This window comes from Myotis daubentonii, chromosome 6 (genome assembly GCF_963259705.1).
Source record: "Myotis daubentonii chromosome 6, mMyoDau2.1, whole genome shotgun sequence".
Taxonomy (NCBI): Eukaryota; Metazoa; Chordata; class Mammalia; order Chiroptera; family Vespertilionidae; genus Myotis; species Myotis daubentonii.
Window position 1 is genome coordinate 79,282,667 of NC_081845.1, and position 13,896 is coordinate 79,296,562.

Here is a 13,896-nt window from a genome sequence, read left to right on the forward strand (position 1 = left end):
AACTTTGTCAAATGTAATGAGCATTGCAGAGTCTTCTGGTTAAGAAGGAGTCAAGGAACTATGGAGCCCAGGCATTTGGGAGAGTCAATGTCATGATGTTCTAGTAAGGACTCTTTCTTATCAATATCCACAAGCACTCTACAGAACTATCAACAAAGCCTGGCCTTTTGCGGTCACTCTTCCTTGCTGCAGATTTGTACTTTGCCTTTGCCCTCCTTCTTCGCTTCCCTGATCTCTCCATTCCACTCCACTAACTTCATCTTCCTGAATCTAACCCTCCTTTAAGGCTAGGCTCACAGATCTCCCTTACTTTCCAGGTCGAGTTAAAAGCTTCTCATTCATGTTATCCCAGCACCCTGGGTTTCTCGCTATGCATGCCAGCACTTGATTTATGTATTTACTTGTTTATGTTCTCATTATGCTCTGAACTTTGTGAGGTCAGAGGGCCTGTTTCATTTGCTTTTGAAATCCTCCTCTTAATAAGGTCCAATGCAAAGTAAGTATCTTCTAAGACTTTGTTGGAAAAAAAGAAACTGAAATTCCTAAACAGGTGTTTAAAGACAAGGGAGAGATGTGAGAGAGATAAATGTTAATTATGCAATGATCTTAATAAAAATAATGGCATATAGGAAATATCATAACTATGAGATATAAATTATTTTTAAAGCTCTATGTAAACATGGAATATAGTTGACTACCAAAAGAAGAATATTCAGGTGAACATTAAAGTAAGTTTAGATACATACTGCTGAATTAGGAATTTTGCCTTTGGATACATTCAATTGGCATGAAATTCATTGTTTGGACAGGTGCACTTTTTGCTATCCCTTGCATCACAGAAGCCACAGCAACCCAAGGGTGGGAAGATATGTGGAGTCTCTATGATCCTCTGTCTTTCCATGCTGTTCCTGGCTATGCTATGTCTAAGTTGCATAGTTTATCCCATTCTGTAAATATTTTTAGGAAGATGTATTAAGTGAGTCTGGAAAATGGAAAATGAAGAAAATATAAAATAGCTGATATTTACTGAGTGCCTGCTATGTGTCAGAAATTTCTTTCTTTCCCCTTTATTGATTAAGGTATGTCCTTAATGTCCTTATCTCCCCATTGTCCCCCCCATCCCCTCACTCATACCCTCACCCCCCGGTGACTGTATCCATTGGTTATGCTTATATGCATGCATTCAAGTCCTTTGGTTGATCTCTCCTCCTTAGCCCCACCCTCCTCTGCCTTCCCTCTGAGGTTTGAGCATCTGATCAATGCTTCTCTGTCCCTAGATCTATTTTTGTTCATCAGTTTATGTTGTTCATTATAACCCACAAATGAGTGGGATCACTGGGTCAAATGGAAGTTCCATTTTTAGTTTTTTGAGGAAGCTCCATACTGTTCTCCACAGTGGCTGCACCAGTCTGCATTCCCACCAGCAGTGCACGAGGGTTCCTTTTTCTCCGCATCCTCGCCAGCATTTGTCATTTGTTGATTTGTTGATGATAGCGATTCTGACAGGTGTGAGATGGTACCTCATTGTCCTCATTGTCGTTTGGATTTGCATCTTTCAGATAATTAGTGACTTTGAGCATGTTTTCATATGTCTCTTGGCCTTCCTTCTGTCTTCTTTCAAAAAGTATCTATTGAGGTCCTTTGTCCATTTTTTTTTATTCGGTTGTTTCAAAAGAATTCTACTTACATGAACAAATGTAGTTGTTACAACCACCATTCAAAATAAATATTTGCCCCATCAGGTGAGGAAATTGAATTTCACTGAGGGGAAGTTGCTCTCCTAAAACAGCATAGCAACTGAAGAGAAGAGAAAGAATTAGAATTAAGGCTTGTCTGTCCTCACAATCTATGTGTAATCCCCACATCCCACACCCCATATTCCCACCTATGGTCTGGTTCATGGAGAGCAAGATCCACCACCGAGGGCTGACACAGGGTTTCCTGCTACTGAGATGACACACAATAGAAATGTTTAGCTACATATTGCAATAGGGGTTGTATGGCATAGTGGACATATTCATTAATCTGGGGAGATAAACCTAAGAAACTGCACATAAAAATTCATTCGTACAACAAAATATTTATGTCCTGGTCCACATGCTAGGAGATCAATATCAATATTATCTGACTGCCCTTCTTGTATGAGGCCAAGTCAGTCTGCTGATTCAAGTCCTCCTGAGATGAGGGAACTTCCCTTCTGTCCTCTAAATAAGTATCATCCTTCCTTTCTCTGGGACCACTATCGATTGCATGTTAAACAGGAACCTGCCCACCCAGCCTCTTGTTTTCCCCTTTTGGTTTCTATATCTTTGCCTGTTTGTGGGTGAGCTATTTCTTCTGTTGATGTTCTACCCACAACTTCTGTTTTCAACAGGCTCTATCTTCTTTTTAAAATCATCTATTGGATTTTTACTTTTAGTTACAATTGACATTCAGTAGTATATTCATTTCATGGGTACAGCATAGTGGTTAGACATTTATATAACTGATTAAGTGATTCCCTGGTAAATCTAGTACCCACCTGGCACCATACATAGTTATTAAAATACTAGAGGCCCGGTGCACGAATTTGTGCATGGATGGTGTCTGGCTGCCCCCTCCTGATGGGGGCTGATCAGCCAGGCCTGCAGGGGGGAAGGGCCATGGGCAGTTGGCCAGTATACCCCGTGCCCAATGGAGGTGGGAGGAGCTGATTGGGGGCGGGACCGGCTCTAGGAGGTGCTGGAGGAGGTTGGCCTGCAGCAGTGTGCATCATAGCGACCAGTCGTTCCAGCGTTCCAGTTGCTTGCTTTTATATATATAGATATATTTGACTATGTTTTCCATGCTGTAATTTACACTCATGTGAACTTCAAAACACTAATTCAAAAAGACAAATGTATCCCTATGTTTATTAGCAGCATTATTTACAATACCAAGATATGGAAGAAACCTAAGTATCCATCAATAGACGATTAGATAAAGAAGATGTGATATATATATATATATATATATATATATAATGTAATATTACTTGGCATAAAAAAGAATGACATCTTAGCATTTGAAACAACATGGATGGACCTAGAAGGTCTTATATTAAGTGAAATAAGTCAGACAGTGAAAGACAAATCATCTTTTGGATATTTAAAATCATGGACCATGTTTCCTAAATTCAAAACAGAAGTTATTTTTTTGTGCTCTAATTTTACTCGAGAGCTCTAGTGTTTGCTTGCTTGTTTTTAAATATATATTTTTATTCATTTCAGAGAGGAAGGAAGAGGGACAGAGAGAGATAGAAACATCAATGATGAGAAAGAATCATTAATTAGCTGCCTAAACTGGGGATTGAGCCTGCAACCCAGGTATTTGCCCTGACCGGAAATCGAACTGTGACCTCTTGGTTCATAGGTCAATGCTCAACCACTGAGCCATGCCAGCCAGACTAGAGCTCTAGTGTTTTTTATAAAATAATCTCAAATAACATTTTCTTTGTTTCTACTTCAATGGGGGTTTCCTATTCCAGTCAGTCAGATAGGTCTTCCCCTCTCAGATCGCTAGTGCCCTTGAGTTGTAACTTGTCTTTGCCTCATTATGGAATATAAGCCTTGAACAGTGCAGTTAAGCTATAAGATCTTTTGAGCAATGGAAAACCAGAAAATGAAGAAAGAAAAATGCAGTCTCTATTATTATGAACCATTAGGAAACAATTTGGCAAATAGTTCACCCTCTGCTGAAGCTTTCTGCTCCTGGATCTCCTAGGAACATATTGCAGTTATCTCACAATCTCAAGGATGGGAACAACTCATAACTGCCCCATCCATGACCTCCAGGGTCAACTGGACCAGGCAAGCATTCCCAACATTTCTTGAAGGGGATCATATCAGCTGACCACTCTGGCAGGTACAGAATTCTTGGCTTCTCAGTCCTCAGGGACAAATAAAACCACATCTCTACAAGTGGTACCTTGCATTCCTCCCATGTAGTACCAAATCCTGGACCTGCTCTTGAAATAAAATCTTAGACCCCTTCCAGTGTCTACCACCAGCCTGCCTCCCCTAGTTCATGCTTCATGCAGAGGAGAGAGGAAAGAGAATCAGAGCCACAGGCTCTGGTTGCTCTCTTCCCAGAATTTCCTCAAAACACATGTACTGAGCACCCATTATGAGCTGCCAAGGGGACATCCTAGCATAGAACTATTAGAAACATGCATAGCTTGATCATGGAACACAATATTTAATGTTTGTTTACTTGTTTAAAAGAAGCTGTTAAAACTATGATTAAAAGAACGGATGGTCCTAGACAATCTCTGAAGATTAATAACACAGGAGGAACAAAGCTATAAACATTTTTTTTTGTGATGCATGAAAACTTTAGTAATATGCAAAACTTAGGATAACTTTTTCTGCTTGGGAGGGTACAGTGCTAAGAAAACAAATTCACTAATATCTCATGAGAGAACTCATTTTACAAGTATTATTATCATTCCCATAATTCTGATGATTCTACAGTCCAGGATATGTTAAGTGACTTGTCAAGTAAACAAAGAATGGAATCTAAATCTTCTTATGCAACATACCATGAAACTTCCTATCATAGGATTACCAATAACACTAAATAGTGATAGCATTGAGGAATTCTAGCTTTACTCTCCTAAAGCAATGGTTCAATTTCTAATGTAAAAACTTGACAAATATACTTTAGCTGAGTATGAATTAATTTTCTAGTTCAGAGATAGGTTTATAAGCAGACTTGTTTTCCTTTGAAGAACTATGACTATACATATAGTTAGACAAGCTATAATGCAGGAAATACACAAGGTTTAATGTCACCTTAAGGGAAGAATGGGAAGGGATCACTACCATGGAAGGGAATTGGGAACTGCTGTTACTTATCTTTCTGAGCAGGAAAATGTACCTGTACCTGGCAGAGGAAGATGCAGAGGTCCTCTGGAATCTTATATGTCCTAAGGAATTGCATTTTCCTTTTCAAGCAAGGGAGGAACAATGTTGTCATTGGTAGGTGTCAGCCACACTGTATTAGCACATGGGCTGGGTAACAACAAGGGTCATTGACATTAGATCCTGGTTAAGTATTGGGCTAGCAATACTATCATCTATCAATAGGTGCCAGACATTCAAGAGCAGAGCTGCCCATATATAAAAAATTTACTCATTTTTTAAGTATACACTGCTAACCATGTAAATATGCATAGCTAATCAATGCATATTTATAGCTAACCTATAAGCGTGCATAGCCAATCAATCTTAAAGATGAAGTCATAATCAAATTCCACCCAATCTGTATTATATTTAAGTCCAATAAGCTTAACCAATTAAAGGGACAATCCCATTACTCAGGTTATAGTGCTATTTAATTGAGGGTCCCCGTTCCCCAAAGGGTTTTGTTTCAAATAGCTCTATCAATGCAAGTATATATCAATACACACATAGTCCTAGGTTTCACATTGCAGGAGTGTCTTCTCTATTGCACAGTTGCTATTTTTCTTTAACTCCTACTTTCCTTACTCCATCAGTCTTCTCATTCCCTAGATACTTGCTTTCTTATTTGAATGCTTCACCTCTAAAAGCATATTATTTTTCACAACTCATTACCCAATTTATAATAATCATTTCTAATGTCTATTCTTTTGTTTTTTAAAAATTATATTCATGTTTTTAATTGCCTCAGATTTGTTTAAAAAAAAAAAAACTCCTTGCACACATCACATTTTACATGAGTCTCTCACTTCTGAGGGAACTTCTCTAAAATGCTCATAACACACAGGTACAGGACCCCTGAGAGCCAGTAGGTTGAGAATAAGATGAGCTGGGTTAAATTGTTGCCCCTCTAATTACATCTAAGGGCACCATTGATTCTACATTTGATAATATACTGACCCTGCAATAAGGAACAGATTACAGTGGGGAAAATGGAAGTGGTTACTCATATTTTCTTGGTGAGGCAATTTTTCTACAGACTTAATAAAAGGGCCTAGAATCTACAGAAAAGGTATTCAATAGATTGGTCCAATTATTTCCCATGTAGACCCACTAAAGGAAATTAAGTGGGAAAAGGAAACTTTCCTGAGTTGACTGCTTTAAAACCACAAAAGTAAGTGCCTAATGCATGCTGTAGGTTTCAGTTCCTTATTAAAAACAGCGTTTCATTGTTGAGCTTATTTTCACACATTACCTTTAGACTTTTTTACATCCTGTTACTTACCCTCTTAAGAAATGTTTTTCTGTGTGTTTTTTTTCCTATCAGTTGGTAATAGTAATTTCTAAAGAAAAGAAAACTAAGTACATATGTAAATACGCAAATAGTGCACATCTGTATAAGATAGAAATATATGTACAGTGATCACGTAACCCTAAGTAAATAATATCAATAGATTTTGAAGATTTTTTTTATTCTATTTTTAGACTGATCTAAAATTTTATGCTTTTCTCTTTTGTTTAGTTCATATTTTTTCCTTTTCGTTGAATGTATTGGGATGACACTAGTTATCAAAATTATGTAGGTTTCAGGTGCACAATTATACAACACATCACCTGTGCACTGTATTGTGTGTTCATCACACGAAGTCAAATTTCTATCCAAGTCCCTTCACATTTTTTGACATTGCTATAGTGAAGTAGGGCAGACGGTAACCTTAATTCTAAAAGACTCAGACAGAGTAATCAAACTCAAAGTCCCAAAGTTAGTGATAGAAACAGCACTTGAGCTCTTGTCTTTTAGCCTCAACTTCCTTGTACTAAAAGCATTGAATAAAGAAACACACCTATAGTTCTACACTACTAGAGGCCACCCTGCCCTTAGAGACAGGGATGGCCCAAAATACAATGAGAGAGAGGGAAAGCGGTTCAGTTGTTCTTTGAGGATCTTCCTGTTGTAGTCACATCCTTGGCTCATTTATTAATCTATTCCCTTTCTGTTCTTTAACCTTACACTGGCTAGCCTCCACACCCCAGCCACTATCCTGTTCCTTGTTCTGAAGGCTTTCTTCTATCTCAGCTACCTCCTCCATTTCTCCTTGCCTCCATCAGGACAGCCCCCATGTCCTTAGTCACAGACTCCGCCCTGTGCTCAAGCTCTAGGCCTGAGGCTCATATTTACTTACACACCACTGACCACCCTCTCTCTCCCAGGTAACATAATGTGCATTTTAGTGTGTGTCTTTCTGGAGACAATGCCTCTGCCTTTGCAAATTCCAAGAAATGAGAATGCAGGTAGTGTGCTAAGGTAACACCAAGACAGACCGGTAGACCCAAAATCAGGGCCAAAGGATTGCCTCACATTCCCCAGACAGGCAGGGGATGTACCTAGAAATATGCCAGGAACACGACTCAATAAGAATTGGATGTTCCCCTCTCTCTGCTAGCATTGCTGGTAAGAATAGACCTTTTATAGATTTTTCACTTGCCCCTGAGACCCTCTGAAGCTGTTGGCCTATAGAGCAAGAACAGATCTTGCTGCACAACATTGTGGAGGCACCTTTCTCTAAAACACAGAGGTCAGGGTTAGCCGTGGGCTAGTCATGGCTGCTCATAAATCCCTCATAGAAAATATTCTGCGCTTTGCCCTAGCTTTGGTGTCCCAACAGCTCTAAAGTCTATCCACAGTTCTGAGCTCTTCTCAGGAAACATAAGGAGTTCAGAAACAAAGTGAGAAAGCTACTTTATATCCACATGCAGAGATGATAGATCATCAGCTTTCTTTTCAAATTCACTGGATAGTCTTATCAATTAATTCAAATCATTAAAGACCAGTATGCCTATGGCAGTGCTAACTTGCCATTTACTCTTCTTTACTTAACACAGATATGCTGGCCTATACAGTAAAATAGATTTGACTTTGTGGCTCAACAAAGTCATTAATTGGATATAAAACCATGGAAAGATCATTTATCAGTACAGACCCTATATATCTGTAAGTAAAATGAAGCTAATAATAAAACTTACCTTATAGACAGAGAATTAAATAAGTATGCTTATTATAGTGTCTGGACAACTACAACTGTTAGCTATTATGATTATTATTAAATAGTTCAATTATCCAAACTCTACTCAGTTTCTTCATAGCAGTAGGTATTCCATCTTCCTTGGTGGTAGCTCTATAATCCTCTTCTTAGATTTGCAAAAGTGAACATTAATGGGTAAGCTCATATTATTTATAGATTTCAACTAGAATAGTCTTCCTTCCTTTTTACCCAGCCCACTTTTTTGCTTCCATATTATATTCCAAAATTCTGTCCTTTGGGGGTTGAATTTTTCCATGCATGATCTCAGCCAAAAGGTGATTTAAAAAAAAAAAAGTAATGTTGAATCAAATTCACTCTGTCTACTTTTGAATTAGAAGCAGATGAAAGTAACATTTTATTTTTCTGCCTGAAAGAAACATAAGGCTGTTTCTGAGCCCAGATAATTCACTAATAGCTGAATGTATCCAAATATCTCATCTTCATTCAGGAAGTCTCCTGGCTAATTATGAAAATATTAATTAAGTTAGGGGCAATTGAAAAAAAGTTACTTTTGAACCTGCTCAATATGAGCTAGTATTAAGTTACTACTGTATTTGTGTGGAGTTAAGTTTCAGAAACATCTGGGAACAGATTCCCATCAAATGTAACTTTGGCTTTATGATCTTCTTTCTCTAGGAAAAAAAGGAGGTATTCTACTGTCAGCCAGCACACTTGACCTTTGAAAATTACTCAAAAAATTAAGTTTATCTAAAACCATTCAAAAGTACAGGGTGGGGTGAAAGTAGGTTTACTGTTGTGAGTAGGAGAAACCGAATTTATTCTTGTATTATTATTTATTAATTATTATACTCTTTTCCATATGAACAACTGTAAACCTACTTCTGCCCCACCCTTTATGCCCAAACTCTTTCATAATGTATTGGTTTTGTGTTCTGGAGTTTGTCCATTTGCCCTGCCAGATGCACTGTCTACTGTTTCCACCCTGCTCTGTTCCCAGAGAGACTGTCTTACAGACAGCATCCATGGATTCATTTGCTTGAGGGCTTCTAGCTGGTTTCAGTCAATGGGCGAATATTATAAGCTTAGAACTTGAGAAGAGAATTAATTTGGGGATGTATTCCCTGCCCTCCCCCACCCCCCACCCAGCCTTGGTGTGGGCTGGCGACATCATTCTACCAAAGGCTCCTGTTCTGCTCCTGTCTCTATGTCGCACCTCTTTGGATGAGAATGACTTCCTGTTATTACTAACTCTGGGGTACTGCACACCCCTTGTTTGTTTCCTAAAACTCCACCCATGCTGTTAAATTAGTCCCTATATCAAATTTCCTGAAATTATCCACTTGGAGTGTGCCATAGCATCCTTACGTTAAAAGCTTCTAAGCCTATGCCTTAACCGGTTTGGCTCAGTGGATAGAGCGTCGGCCTGTGGACTGAAAGGTCCTGGGTTCGATTCTGGTCAAGGGCATGTACCTTGGTTGCGGGCACATCCCCAGTAGGGAGTGTGCTGGAGGCAGCTGATCGATGTTTCTCTCCCATCGATGTTTCTAACTCTCTATCCCTCTCCCTTCCTCTCTGTAAAAAATCAATAAAGTATATTTTTAAAAAAAGCTTCTAAGCCTATTCAGATTCTATTCCCTTTGCCTAGCATACTGTTCCTTATCTTACCTGCCTGGAGAATATCCATTCATCCTTTGAGACATAATGTCAAGGACAGCTCTGCACAGCTTTCCCCTCTGGCCCTGCAAAGAGTGAGTCATGCCCTTCTCTGGGCCTAAAGCCTGGAGCTAGGTTGGCTGGGTTCAAATCTTGGCTCCACCATTTACTGGTAATATTCAATGAGTCACTTCACTTTCCTTGGCCTCAAATTTTTCATTTGTAAAATAGACACAATAAGAGTAATTCCCTACTAGGGTTATTGTGAGAGTTAAATTAGTTAATAGTTTTAATGTTCTCAAACACTGACTAGAACATTTGAATCAGTAAACATTATTATTGTAGCCATTGTTATTATTTTCACTATTAATCAACATTGTTAGGCTGTCCATGCTGCTCGTCGTGGTCTCCCTAGCACTAGTATAATTTCAATAATTGTCTACTGAGTATTAGAAACAGTAAACCTTGTGAACTTCTCTTCTACTGTCCATTTCCAAGAAGATACTGAAAGTTGTGTGAGGTGTAGAATTCCATTTTGACTTTTCTGTGGAGTTGTATTTGAGGAGAAATGAAAAGCTCAGATATGGGGATTAAACATATTATGGATACTCTGAGAAACTCTTTCAGATTAAAAAGTTATATTGAGCTAAACAACATAAAAACTTTTTTAAAAAGGTGCTTCCAGGATTTCTTTTGATAATGTGATTTAGAAACACACATGGAGGAGAGAATCTAGCATGAACACTTAAAAGTAACAGACATATGTGAAAAATAGGAGGATGCTTACCTAATTTAGACAGCTATTTCTCTAGAAGTCTGATGTTTAGGAAAATGGCAGGTAGCCTACTTTAGTATGATTGTTTTTCATGATCACAAAAAACTGTTGTCTAAAATGACAGAATCTGAGGGTTATATCTACTCCTTAGAGGTTACTGCTGGCCACAAGCTAGTCTTCAACAGGTAAAACTTATTTATAGAAAACTGATTTGCTGAACAACACAATAAACTGATTATTGAAGTGAAAAATCAATGTCTGGGTAAGCTAACTACACCCATAAGTTGGAACCCAGGGAGATTCTCAGATCTAGAGATTGTCTTTCATTTCGGGGACACTTACATCCCCAAACGGACTTTCTGGGGCCCTTTGTTTCATGTCCAGACACTTCCATTACCGCAGCCCTGGCTGCCCAGCAATCAAGCCCAGCCTTTCTTATGAAAGGAAATTTTAAAATTAGGAAAAGAAAGAAGCGAGAGAAGTTGCTAATTATATACTGTTGGCCTACTCTTCATGAGGGGAGTCACTAAGAACTTTATATGCATTATTACATTCATTCATTATAATTATGCCAACAATAATCTTATGAGGTTCCTTATTATTATATTCATTACACAAATGAAGAAACTGAGGCTGAGGGATAATTTGCTCTAGGCCATGCAACTAATAATAAGTTCTACTTTCTTTTATCACCATTTATATTATTTTTATCTGATCAGAAAATTTCAACCACAGGCCATGCCTCTTCTCCTAGCCACAAGAAGCATCAGGAAATGTGCACAGCATCTTTGTTTGCCACATTTTTGCTCAAGTCCTTCTGGTTTTAATTGTGTGGCCAGGAATGAGCCTGGCGAGACTGGTAAGTTAACATGTTTTGTAACTCTATTAACAAAACTTTCACATTTAAATACAAATAATTAGTAAATTATTTTGTATAGTGACTATAGTTTTAGCTTTCAACAAATACACCGGAACCGGAACAAATACATCAGAAAATGCTACCTTCCAAAGTCATCACTCGGAAGTTGGTACATGCATTCCAATGTGTCCCCATTATTCCAAATGTATTTTTCCAAATGGAATACTACTCAGCCAGAAGAGAAGATGAAATACTGCCATTTTTTGCAACATGAATAGAGCTTGCGAATATCATGCTAAGTGAAATAAGTCAGACAGAAAAAGCCAAGAACCATATGATTTCACTCATATGTGGGATATAAAACTGAAAGCAACAAATGAATAAACAAGAAAAACAAAAAAATGTTCATAGATACTGACAACAGTATGGTGGTTACCAGAGGGAAGTGGGGAGAGGGAGTGGTAAAGGATAAAGGGGAGGGGGACGGATCAAATATATAGTGATGGAAGGAGATTTGACTTCCGTGGTGGGCACACAATGCAATATACAGACGATGTATCATAGAATTGTACATTTGAAACCTATATCATTTTATTAAGCAATGTCACCCAATAAGTTTAATTAAAACAATTTAGGTGTGATTATACTTTTCAAATTGACAGCCCCGTGTGCCTCACAAAAACTGAAACTGAGGGAAGCTTCTAAAGTGAAGCTCCAAAAACGTGCCGAGCCTTATTAGAATGATACACAGAGTATCACAAAAAACTGTTGTCTAAAATGACAGAATCTGAGGGTTATATCCACTCCTTAGAGGTTACTGCTGGCCACAAGCTAGTCTTCAACAGGTAAAACTTATTTATAGAAAACTGATTTGCTGAACAGCACATTCACCTTCTTTTAGAAATCAATTTTGTTATTTTATAGTCACACTTAGTATCTGTTCACACAATTTGCTTCACAGACATTTCCTTCTTATGTGGAGTCCACATTTCATTCTCTAAGGCACCCCGCAGAGCAAAGCGGTCCCCTCACCCTGAGATTATATTCAATGATGTGAGCTGGCAGAGGCATCAAGAAGCTGGCAGTCTAGAGACCCTGAGCCATCAAGTTGAACTCTGATAGGGACTCCAACCTAGAACAAGAAATATGTAGGCATCGATGACTTCTTTTTAGTTGACCAACTTTCCATGACTCCTTGTATAAACTTAGACTACGAAATACCTGGGGAAAAACATCTCTTACTGGTAGCAAATGAGACCACAGGAAAAGATCAGTAAACAAGCACAGAACAAGGAGTCAGGAAGCCTATATTCCGGGGCTACTCTGCCAATTCCAAGTTGGGGACCTTTGGGCAAATTCTTTGACATTTCTGAGCTTAAGTACCCTCATCTGTAAAACAAAGACATTCAACTAGTTAATGCCCATCACTCTTTTTATTTAAATGTTGTATTGTTTTAAGGCATCAGAAAGAAAATGAGCTCATAGAAAGATACCAAAGCTAAGAAATTCAGCAGTCTGACTGACAAAAAAGCTGGATTTGAGATGTCTTTCATCTTTAGAAGTCTAGATTCAAAACAGAAATTGTTTTGTGACATCATAACCTTTATAAATGTGGCCACTCTCTCCTCTTCCCATGAGTACCTTATTGTTACTTCACTGCTGGCCTTCTAAACGGCATCAGGCATTGCAACGTGGGTCAGAACCACTGTCAAACCAACCTATTTATACATTTCCTTCAAAGGTTCCACGTAGGGAGATTCCTTTACTTAAATTAGAAAGAAATTCCCAGGTTCCCCAACCATTAAAGCAGGCAGTCCTTCCTTTTGTCTGATGTGGATAACTTGCACCATGATTTTAAGCCTGTTTCCGACTCCATGTAAACAGAAACACGATCAACATCTCAGCCATCCTTTCAAAGGGTTTCTGATTCATTCTGTAGATAAGATGTCCTTGGGAGGAAACCAGAGGTCATTTTTGCTGTCAAACAAAATCGTTCTCAATATTGAAATAAGAACTAATTTGACTTAATCTAAGTTGACAGGGATAAAAAGAGCTCAGTAATGGAATAAATTCACTAGTGATATCGGAATTGGGAATCCACAACAACTAAAATACATCCACATTCTGAGTGTAGTTTTAAAGCATTTGATAACTATATAGAATACCATAAAAAAAGTAACAGAAATAAGAATCCTATGGAATTTTTTTTTCTATCTATGACTGGAGAGAATGCCATTTCTTTTTTTTTTAATTGCTTAAAGTATTACAAAAAGTATTACATATGTCTCTTTTTTTTTCCCCCCGCCCATGACAATCCCCTGGCCTCCCCTACCCCCCAGTGTCTTATGTCCATTGGTTATGCTTATATGCATGCATACAAGTCCTTTGGTTGATCTCTTACCCACCCCCCTCCTGGTCTCCCACCCTCCCCGGCCTTCCTGCTGTAGTTTGACAGTCTGACAGTCCATTTCTTCAAATGCCTACATTATGCAGGGTGGAGCAAAAGGAGGTTTAGAGTATTAATATGGGAAACAATACAATTGCTAAATAATAACGCAAAAATAAACTGTGTTTTGTGTACTCACAATTGTAAACCTACTTTTGCCTCATACTGTATAATCAATTTCTGTTCTGGCGGAAAGACAC